The sequence below is a fragment of the Arachis ipaensis genome, chromosome B8, assembly GCF_059453495.1.
Source record: "Arachis ipaensis isolate K30076 ecotype BB chromosome B8, ASM5945349v1, whole genome shotgun sequence".
Lineage (NCBI taxonomy): Eukaryota > Viridiplantae > Streptophyta > Magnoliopsida > Fabales > Fabaceae > Arachis > Arachis ipaensis.
The window spans coordinates 67,631,782-67,640,851 of record NC_142443.1 but is presented as its reverse complement, the minus strand read 5'-3'; positions in this window follow the sequence as shown (position 1 = coordinate 67,640,851).

Below are 9,070 nucleotides of genomic sequence, written 5' to 3'. Positions count from 1 at the left end.
AGAAGTATGGATACTTCGCTGAGTTGTCATATTCGCGTGTTGGATACATTTCGAACATGACACTTATTGATACTCGTCTGACACGTGTGTCTGCTGTGTCCAACAGTGTCTTAATAAAAAATAAAAAAAAATTTAACCAAGTTGGATTGGTCTAGTAGTTAGCTCACTAGTCCGCTTAAACAAGTGTCGGGGGGTTCGAATCCCGCCTTGTGCATGCAGCAACCCATTCGCCAGCGGCAAACCCTTAAATGGAGCTCAGTACCACGACGGATTAGTCCTTGACTTGCCGGGTTGGTGTATATCGTGGAAAACCAAAAAAAAAAATAAAAAAATTTAAAAAAATAAAAAAAATTTGTCAGATACACTTGAACACACCTAAATATCATCATGTGTCAACATGTCTAGCTTTATTTTTAACATATATTCTTAAAATAAGTTTAAAAATAATATATATTATCATTTATTAAAATAAAAAATATTTTAAATATTTTATATAATTAGAAAATATTAAAAATAAAAATTTATTTTATATTTTAATATTAATAAAACATCATAATATTATTGTAATTTTTTAAAACTAATTTTATATTTTATATATATCGTATCTTCATATTTTATAAAATTTTAAAATTTATGTATTCTTGTATCTTATATTATATTGTATTTCGTGTAGTTGTCAGTTTGCGTACGCAAGTGTTCGGTATGTCGCGTACCGGACGGTTCGGGTTGATGCTACGATTGATTGGATGGGGTTCGCCTGGTTATGGGCTGCCGAGGATGAGTGGACAATGTCCCGAGCACTTTGTGTGAGGAGGGGTCACCTGCAAAGACACTCCGACACTCAAGTCAGTGAAGTGTGCAGGCAAGTAAGGGTTGAGTGGTAAGTGACGTACCTTGGGGGAAGGGTAGGTCCTTCCCCATATATATCGTGTCAGAGGTGGGCCCTGTAGAGACAGGCCCACCTTCTTCGAGGCCTCCCTCGTACAGCTGTGGCGAAGCTGTCAGGGACGCGTGTCAGGAACGCGTGTCCGGGTCGGCATCTGAGCGTCTCACTCCCGACCGTTCGGGTCGGGTGCTGCCTGGGTCGGGCCGGCCCGTAAATTGCTTGGGTCAGACCGTAACAGTGCCCCCGACATGCTAGTAACGACCGTGAGGATCGTTGGTGGCGCGTCATCTCCCCTCTCGTGCGTTGTCGTCAGGTCGGCCGTCCGTGGGGTCGACGTGTCTCTTGCGTGCGTGTCTGTTCGTTGTTGGAACGACCGTTTGTCGCCTCGTTCTTCGCGCAGGGTATTTAATGCTCATAATGGGCTGGAAAATCCCGTATGCAAAGACTATTTTGCCCCCAGGTCTTTTGCGCTTCCTGGGTGGCAGTTTTAAACAGTTTTTTGCTTTGATCTTTCCCTTTATACTCTTGCTCCTACTATCTCCCTACTATCTCCTTCTTCTTCACTCAGAAGATCTCAGAGCTTTGTTCTAGCATCTCCGTGCATCTTTCCTTCTTCCTTTTCAATTTTCGTAACCGATTCGGGTAATCTTTGATCTTTTCTCTTTTCTGCTTTATTGTCGTACGTTTACTGCTTGCATTTGCTCCACGGTCTTGCTGTTTTTGTTTGATCTTTGTTGCTAGATGGCTTTCTAGTGCCAAGTAAATGCGTTAGGGGAGGGGTACCATTCCAGGGTAGGCTTTTAGGTGGCTTGCATAATAGATATAGCTTTAGCCATGCTTGATCTTAACTGTTGAATAGGATGGACATAGTTTCTGGGTTTTTCCTGGACTCCCGACCTCATAGACTAATGGAGTGGTACCCCCACTATAGGTATGCCTCGCGTCGTTTCCCGGGCTTCTCCTTCCGCCGTGAACTATGACCCCTACGCCTGGGTGACCTCCGATGTGAAGGACTCGCCGAATTAGATGGATCTGGAGGAGTTGACGGAGTTTCGGCAAGCCGAGTATCTGTGCGGGGGGACAGACGAGGAGGCCAATTATGACTCCTTCGTTCCTGCCCCCCATGAGCGGCTGTATGAGATTAATTTTCACTCCCCCAGGTTGCCGACTGGATTTAGTTTTACAAAGCCATGTTCACCCAGGTTGGCATTCGCATACCATTTTCCGACTTCCAAATGTCGCTTCTTAATCGGATATCCGTGTCGCCGTCGCAGCTTCATCCGAACAGCTGGGCTTCTATCCGCTGTTTCGAGATGGTTTGTGAATATCTTGAGCTGCCGGTGTCGGTGGATGTCTTTCTCTTCTTCTTCAACCTTACGAACCCTTCCAAGCAGGGGAAAGCGAAGAAAGGGTTCCTGTCTTTCCGATCTACCCAAGGTCGGAGGATATTTGGCCTATTCGAGGACTCTTATCATGGGTTCAAGGACAAATATTTCAAGATTCGTCCCGTAAAAGGTCGCCATCCCTTTTGGTTGTCGCTAGAGGGGGAACGCCTCATCCCGACCTATTGGAGCTTTGGGGCGGGGTCTAACACCTTCATTAAGGTGACCTACAAGGGGATGTCCCCTGTAAATTAGAGAATTGTCGACGTGTTATTTGCGGTTTCTGGAAAGAACCATGTGAACCCCCACCTCCTTATGGGTGAACGGGAGGCCGTCAGGAGTTATATTTGTGAGCTGTTTTGTCTTGTAGTTTTGATTATTTATCATTTAATTTACTCTTGCCGTCTTCACAACTAACGTATTTGTTTCTCTGTTGTAGTGGGGATGTCTGCTTCGGTAACCGGGCTTGAAGGTTTAGTCAAGACCTTCTTGGAGGATAGCGACGAGGAGAAGGCTGACGAGGAGAATGCTACCGAGGAGAAGGAGGATCAAGCTGTGCCTTCGCCTCGGGACACCGAGATGTCTGACAAGAACTCTGCCGGGATGCAGGCTTCTCCTATTCTCGAGAAGACGGCTGTCATCGGGCAGTCGTCTTCTACCCATTGGGAGCAGGATGATCTGAAGCTTGTCCCTACTCCCAAGAGGCAGAGGGCATCCTCCAGTCTGGAAGAAACTCTCACCGTGATAGAGAGGAACTTCGATGTTGGGGCCTTTATTGACAGTCAGTTGATTCCCGGTACGGAGGATCACTTTCTTGGTACCGAGCTCACGGGACAGGCGAGGTGGATGTACCGCACACTTCTCCGCGGGGCGGTGATAGTTCGGAAGGCCGAGTTCGAGTTGTCGGGCATGCAGGCATTGCGAAGAAAGCTCGATACTGTTGCCCAGGCCAACAACGATTTCAAGGCCCAAGTCGAGAAGCTTCAGGAACAGCTGTCCGCGGCAGAGAAGGGACGCAAGGATGCCGAGGAGAAGGCCGCGTCCTTTGAGGAAAAAATAAAGGTCTCCGACGCCACCATATCCCGTTTGACCGAATGGAAGATGACTCTGGAGAGCTAGCTCAGCGCCGCGCAAGGTCGGGTGGTCGCTATGGAGAAGGAGCGTGACCAGGCCATTTCGTTGGCCAAAGCTGTCCAAGCCGAAGTCGAAGATCTCAAGAGGAAGTACAAGGCGACTAAAGAGCAAGGAAAGAACACGATCTTCATGACTGAGGAGGCTCTCAAGGCTCAGGTAAAGATCGTGGTTCCAGACTTCGACACGTCGGCTATTGGGGTCTTCAAAACGATTCAAGACGGCAAGATTGTTGATATGCCCCAAAAGTGAACTCTTGTAACTTGTTCTTTTGCATGGCTTTGTAAAGTACTTTGTTGCAACTGTTAAGACCTTTGTTACTCTTTAATGGTTGCCTGGTCGGCTTCTAATTATCACCTTTATCTTGTTTGTTTAGTAGCATTTATGTTTTGTTACCGTTTTTCTGGTGTGGACTTATTGCTTGTGTCCGTTTTGCCATTTACGTTGGTAACATGGTTGAAACCGTCTTGGTCATATTATCGCGGCCGTTAGTTATGGCTATGATCCGACTGGCTCCCGGGGTGATCAGTCCTGGGTTGCCGTTGACGAATGCGATTGTGTGGGATACGTATTGGGGAGTAGTAGATGGAAGAATTCAGACAAGTAAAAATTGGTCGTTAGCTAAACAATATTCATGAACATGGTAGGCATTTGATAAAAGTAAACCATTGGAAATTAACATTTGATAAAAGTAAACATCTATCTAGCTCGTCAGGCCGCTTGGCCGGTGTGCCCAAGCTATGAATAGAACCTCCTCAGGTTACCTGCATTCCATGTTCTCGGGATTTCTTTGCCGTCGAGTCTTTCCAGCTTGTAGGCGCCTTTGCTAAGCACTTCTTTGATTCTGTAGGGGCCTTCCTAGTTTGCCGCCAGCTTTCCTTCTCCTGGGGTCGGTAGCCCGACGTCGTCTACTAGCTCAAATTCCCTTCTAAGGACCTTGGTGTTGTAGCGTAGGGCTATTCTTTGTTTCGGTGCTACCTCTGACAAGTGGGCCATCTCTCTGACCTCGTCTACTAGCTCTTTGTCTACCGCTTCTTCTACTCCTGCGAGGAGTAACCGCGGGCTCGGCTCGCTGATCTCTACGGGTATCACCGCCTCAACCCTATACGTTAAGCAGAAGGGGGTTTTTCCTGTGGAGCTTTGCTCGGTTGTTCGGTAGGACCAGAGAACCGAGGCGAGCTCGTCGGCCCATGCGCTTTTTTGCTATCTAAACGCTTCTTGAGACCTAGTAAGCTGTTCTTATTTGTGGACTCTACTTGTCCGTTCGTTTGGGGGTGTTCAACTGAGGAGAACTTCTGTTTTATCCCCAAGCCAGTGAGAAACTTCGCGAACTTCCTGTCAGTGAATTGCATCCCATTATCCGAAATGACGATCTCCGGGATGCCGAAACGGGTTATCACCTGCCTCCACATGAACTTCCTACAATTGGATAAGGATACGCTGGCCAGTGGCTCAGCCTCTATCCATTTAGTGTAGTAGTCGATGGCAACTATGAGGTACATGACCTGCCCCCGGGCCAACTGGGAAGGGTCCCAAGAGGTCGACTTCCCACTGTGCGAAAGGTCGAGTGGACGTCAGTAGGCTCAGCTCGGAAGCTGGCGCTCTGTGGAAGTTGGCATTTTGTTGACACTTCACGCATTTTTTTACGAACTCCTTGGAGTCATTCATCATTGTTGGCCAGTAGTATCCAGCTCGAATGAGCTTCCTAGCTAGGGCTTTTCCCCCGATATGGTGGCCGCAGCACCCCTTGTGGACTTCTCTGAGTACGTAGTCCGTCTGGTCGGGATGCAGGCACTTCAACAAAGGTTGGATGAGTCCTTTTTTGAATAGCTGATCCTGTATGACCGTATATTTGGCAGCCTCCCTTCTTACCGCTTTGGCTTCCTTCTCGTCCTGAGGGAGTTTGCCGTTTTCCAAGAAGTCAGTGATGGGGTCCATCCAGGAAGGGCTTATTTTGGTCAGGTGGAGGACAACTGCCGGTTCTTTCGTGATGCCTTGAATGAGGGAGTGGTTGCCGGTTCCAGGTTTTGTTCTTGCCAGCTTGGATAGGAGGTCTGCCTGTGTGTTCCTTTCCCTCGGAACGTGTTGGACCGTGACTTCCTCAAACTGTTTGCTCAGTTCCTTGACCCTCTCTAAGTATTTCTACATCAGCGAGTCTCTGGCTTGGTAGCTTCCATTTACCTGCACGGTGACGACCTGCGAGTCGCTGCACACTTCCAGCCTCGTTGCTCCGACTTCCCGAGCCAGAACAAAGCCCCAAGGAGGGCTTCGTATTCTGCTTGGTTGTTCGATACAGGGAACTCGAACTTAACTGATTGTTTGTAGATGACTCCGACTGGGCTTTCTAGGATGATTCCGACACCCCCAGACGTCTGGTTGGAGGCTCCGTCTACATGGAGCTTACACCGTGTGTCTGTGACTTCGGTTGGGTTCTCGGTTACTTCCACCAGGAAGTCTGCCATTGCTTGCGCCTTGATCGCATGTTGGGGTTCGTAGCTTAAGTCGTATTGGGACAATTCGATGGCCCAGGTCATTATCCTTCCCGCCAGATCAGGTTTTTGGAGCACCTGACGAATCCCCTGGTCCGTTCTCATGACCACCTGGTGACTCTGGAAGTACTGTTATAGTCGGCGGGAGGAGACCAGGAGTGCCAGTGCCAGCTTCTCCAGCTTACTGTATCTAAGTTCTGCCCCTTGCAGTGCTCTACTCACAAAATAGATTGGTCGCTGGGCCTTCCCTTCTTCCAGCACCAACACCGCTGCAAGCGCTCCTTCTGTTATGGCTAGGTACAGATAGAGTGGTTCTCCGTCCTTGGGCTTCCCGAGCATCGGGGGTGCTGCTAGAATCTCTTTGAAGTGGTTGAAAGCTTCTTCGCATGCAGGGGTCCACTCAAACGCTATTCCCTTCTTCATTAGACCGAAGAAGGGTAGGGCCTTTGCTGCCGATGCACCCAGGAAACGGGACAACACGGTGAGCCTTCCCGTCAGCCGCTGAACATCTTTGATGTAGCCCGGACTCCTCGTCTGGAGTATTGCTTGGCACTTTTCAGGGTTGGCCTCCACTCCCCTCTAGGTTATCATGAACCCCAGGAACTTTCCAGCCTCCATGGCAAAGGCGCACTTTAGCGGGTTGAGCCTCATGCCGTATCGTCGGAAGGATGCGAACACGTTCTCCAGGTCACTTATGAGATCGTCCGGCAGGGTGGTCTTTGTGAGGATGTCATCCATGTAGACTTCCACCGTCTTGCCAATGAGGTCGCTGAATATTTTGTTCATCAGTCTCTGGTACGTTGCCCCCGCGTTCTTTAGGCCAAACGGCATCACCCTATAGCAGTAGGTCTCCCCTGGCGTTATGAACACCGTTTTATCCTCGTCTGGCCGGTGCATCGGTATCTGGTTGTTGCCGGAGTAGGCATCCATGAAACTCAGATACCGGTATCCCGCAGCCGCGTTGACGAGTGCGTCAATGTTGGGGAGGGGGTAGCAATCTTTAGGGCATGCTTTATTGAGATCGGAGTAGTCCACACACATCCTCCATTTCCCATTGTGCTTTTTTACCAGGACCATGTTTGACAACCAGGTCGAATAGTCCAGCTCCTGGATGAACCCCGCTTCGAGGAGGCTGGCCGTTTGCCTGGCCACTTCCTCCGCCCTTTCCTGAGACATTTTCCTCCTCCTTTGAGCCACTGGTTTGGCTTCTGGCTTGATAGCTAGGTGGTGAAACATGAGAGCGGAGTCTATCCCCGGTATATCGGCAGGTGTCCAGGCGAACAAATCGCCGTTGGCTCTAATCATTTCCATCAAAGGCTCTTTCAACTCATGGGGGAGGTTCCTGTTTACGAACATGAACTTTTCCTCCGATTTCCCGACCCTAAACTTTTCCAGGTCCCCTTCGGGTTTGGGTCTGGGTTTGTCGTCAATTCTGGCATACAAGTCTGTGAGAAATACTCCCGATGCCTCTTTAGACTTCCTTCTCAACAAAAGATTGGCGTTGTCGCAAGCGACTACTGTTTCCAGGTCTCCCCTCACAGACCCTACTGACCCTTCTTCAGTTATGAACTTCATCACCAGCATCCTTGTGCTGATGACTCCTCCTAGGTCATTGATGGTCTTTCTCCCCAGGATGATGTTGTAAGCGGTGGAGTCTCGTAGGATCACGAACTCGGCCATTATCGTTCTTCTCCCTTGGCCTTGTCCCAGTGAGGTCAGCAGGGTGATTATGCCATCCGGCTTCATGAAATGGTCGCCGAGCCCTACGATGCCATGGTGGTGAGTCTGTAGGTCGGCGTCCCTTAGGCCTAGAGTGTCGAACACATTGCGGAACATGATGTTCAAGTCTGCCCCCGTATCTACAAGGATTCGCTTGACGAGACCGGTTCCTACTCTGGCCGTTATGACCATGGGAGGGCTTTTCCCGATCTCGTCAAACCATTGGTCCTCCGGGCCGAATGAGATGGATGGGAGTTTCTTGGTGCTTCGCGCGGAGGATGAGGAGACCGCGAGGACCTTGGCGTCCTTCTTATGTGCCAACTTCGACCTGGGCATCACGTTTCTTGCTGTTACCATGTTCACTATGGTGAGGCCGTGATCATTCTCTTCCGGCTCTTGGCGCCGCTTTGCTGCCCGTGTTCTGTCCTCGCTTTCGTGGTCGCGGTTCCGTCTCCTCGGCTCCCTAATGAGGTGGGTGAACTCAGCTAGCTTTCCAACTCTAATTGCCTGCTCCAGCGCGTCCTTCAAGTCAAAATAGTCCTGAGTTTTGTGTCCATAGCCCTTGTGATAGTCACAGTAGAGGCTTCGGTTTCCCTATGTTCGCTCCTTCAGTGGTCGAGGCTTCGACAGGATCCCCTTCTCGGCTATTTGTTGGTAAACTTCCACAATCGGCGCGGTGAGGGGAGTGTAGTTGGTGAACTTCCCGACGCGAGGGAACGGCCTGGGATGTTTACTCGGACCATCGTCTCTGGCGTGTTCCTTCTGCCTTTCTCCGCTTTGGTGGTGCCGGTTTTGACTGTAGGAGGGTTGCCGTTTATTGGCAGCCACTACCTGGCTGACTTCTTCGTCATTGATGTATTCTCTGGCTACGCATTGAATCTCCTGCATCGTCCACACCGGCTTTATCGTGAGGTACTTTCTGAAGTCTTCGTTTAGGAGTCTGTTCGTCAGGCATAGGCTGGCAACTGAGTCGGTTAGTCCATCGATCTCTAGGCACTCGTCGTTAAAACGATCCAGATATTTTCTTGTCGGTTCTCCGGACCTCTGCGTTACTCCAAGCAGGTTGATTGGGTGCTTTGCTTTGGCTATCCTGGTAGTGAATTGGGCTAAGAAGGCGTGGCTTATATCCGAGAACTTGGCCACCGAGCCCTGTGAAAGGTTATTAAACCACCGTATCGCAGGTCCAGCGAGGGTGACCGGGAAAGCGCGGCACCTTACCTCGTCCCCCACTCCTTCCAAGTTCATCCTGGCCTCGAAGGTCGTGAGGTGCTCCTGTGGGTCTTGCGTTCCGTCGTACCTCATGTCCGTAGGCTTGTCAAAGTGCTTTGGCAGCCGGACTTCGAGGATGGAACGATGAAAAGGGGTCGCGCCTACTATGACCGGTCTGCTTGCTCGCCGTGTTCTCCTTTCGTCTTCCCGACGACCATCTTCCCGGTCACGATCTACGGCGGCTTGGTCTGTGA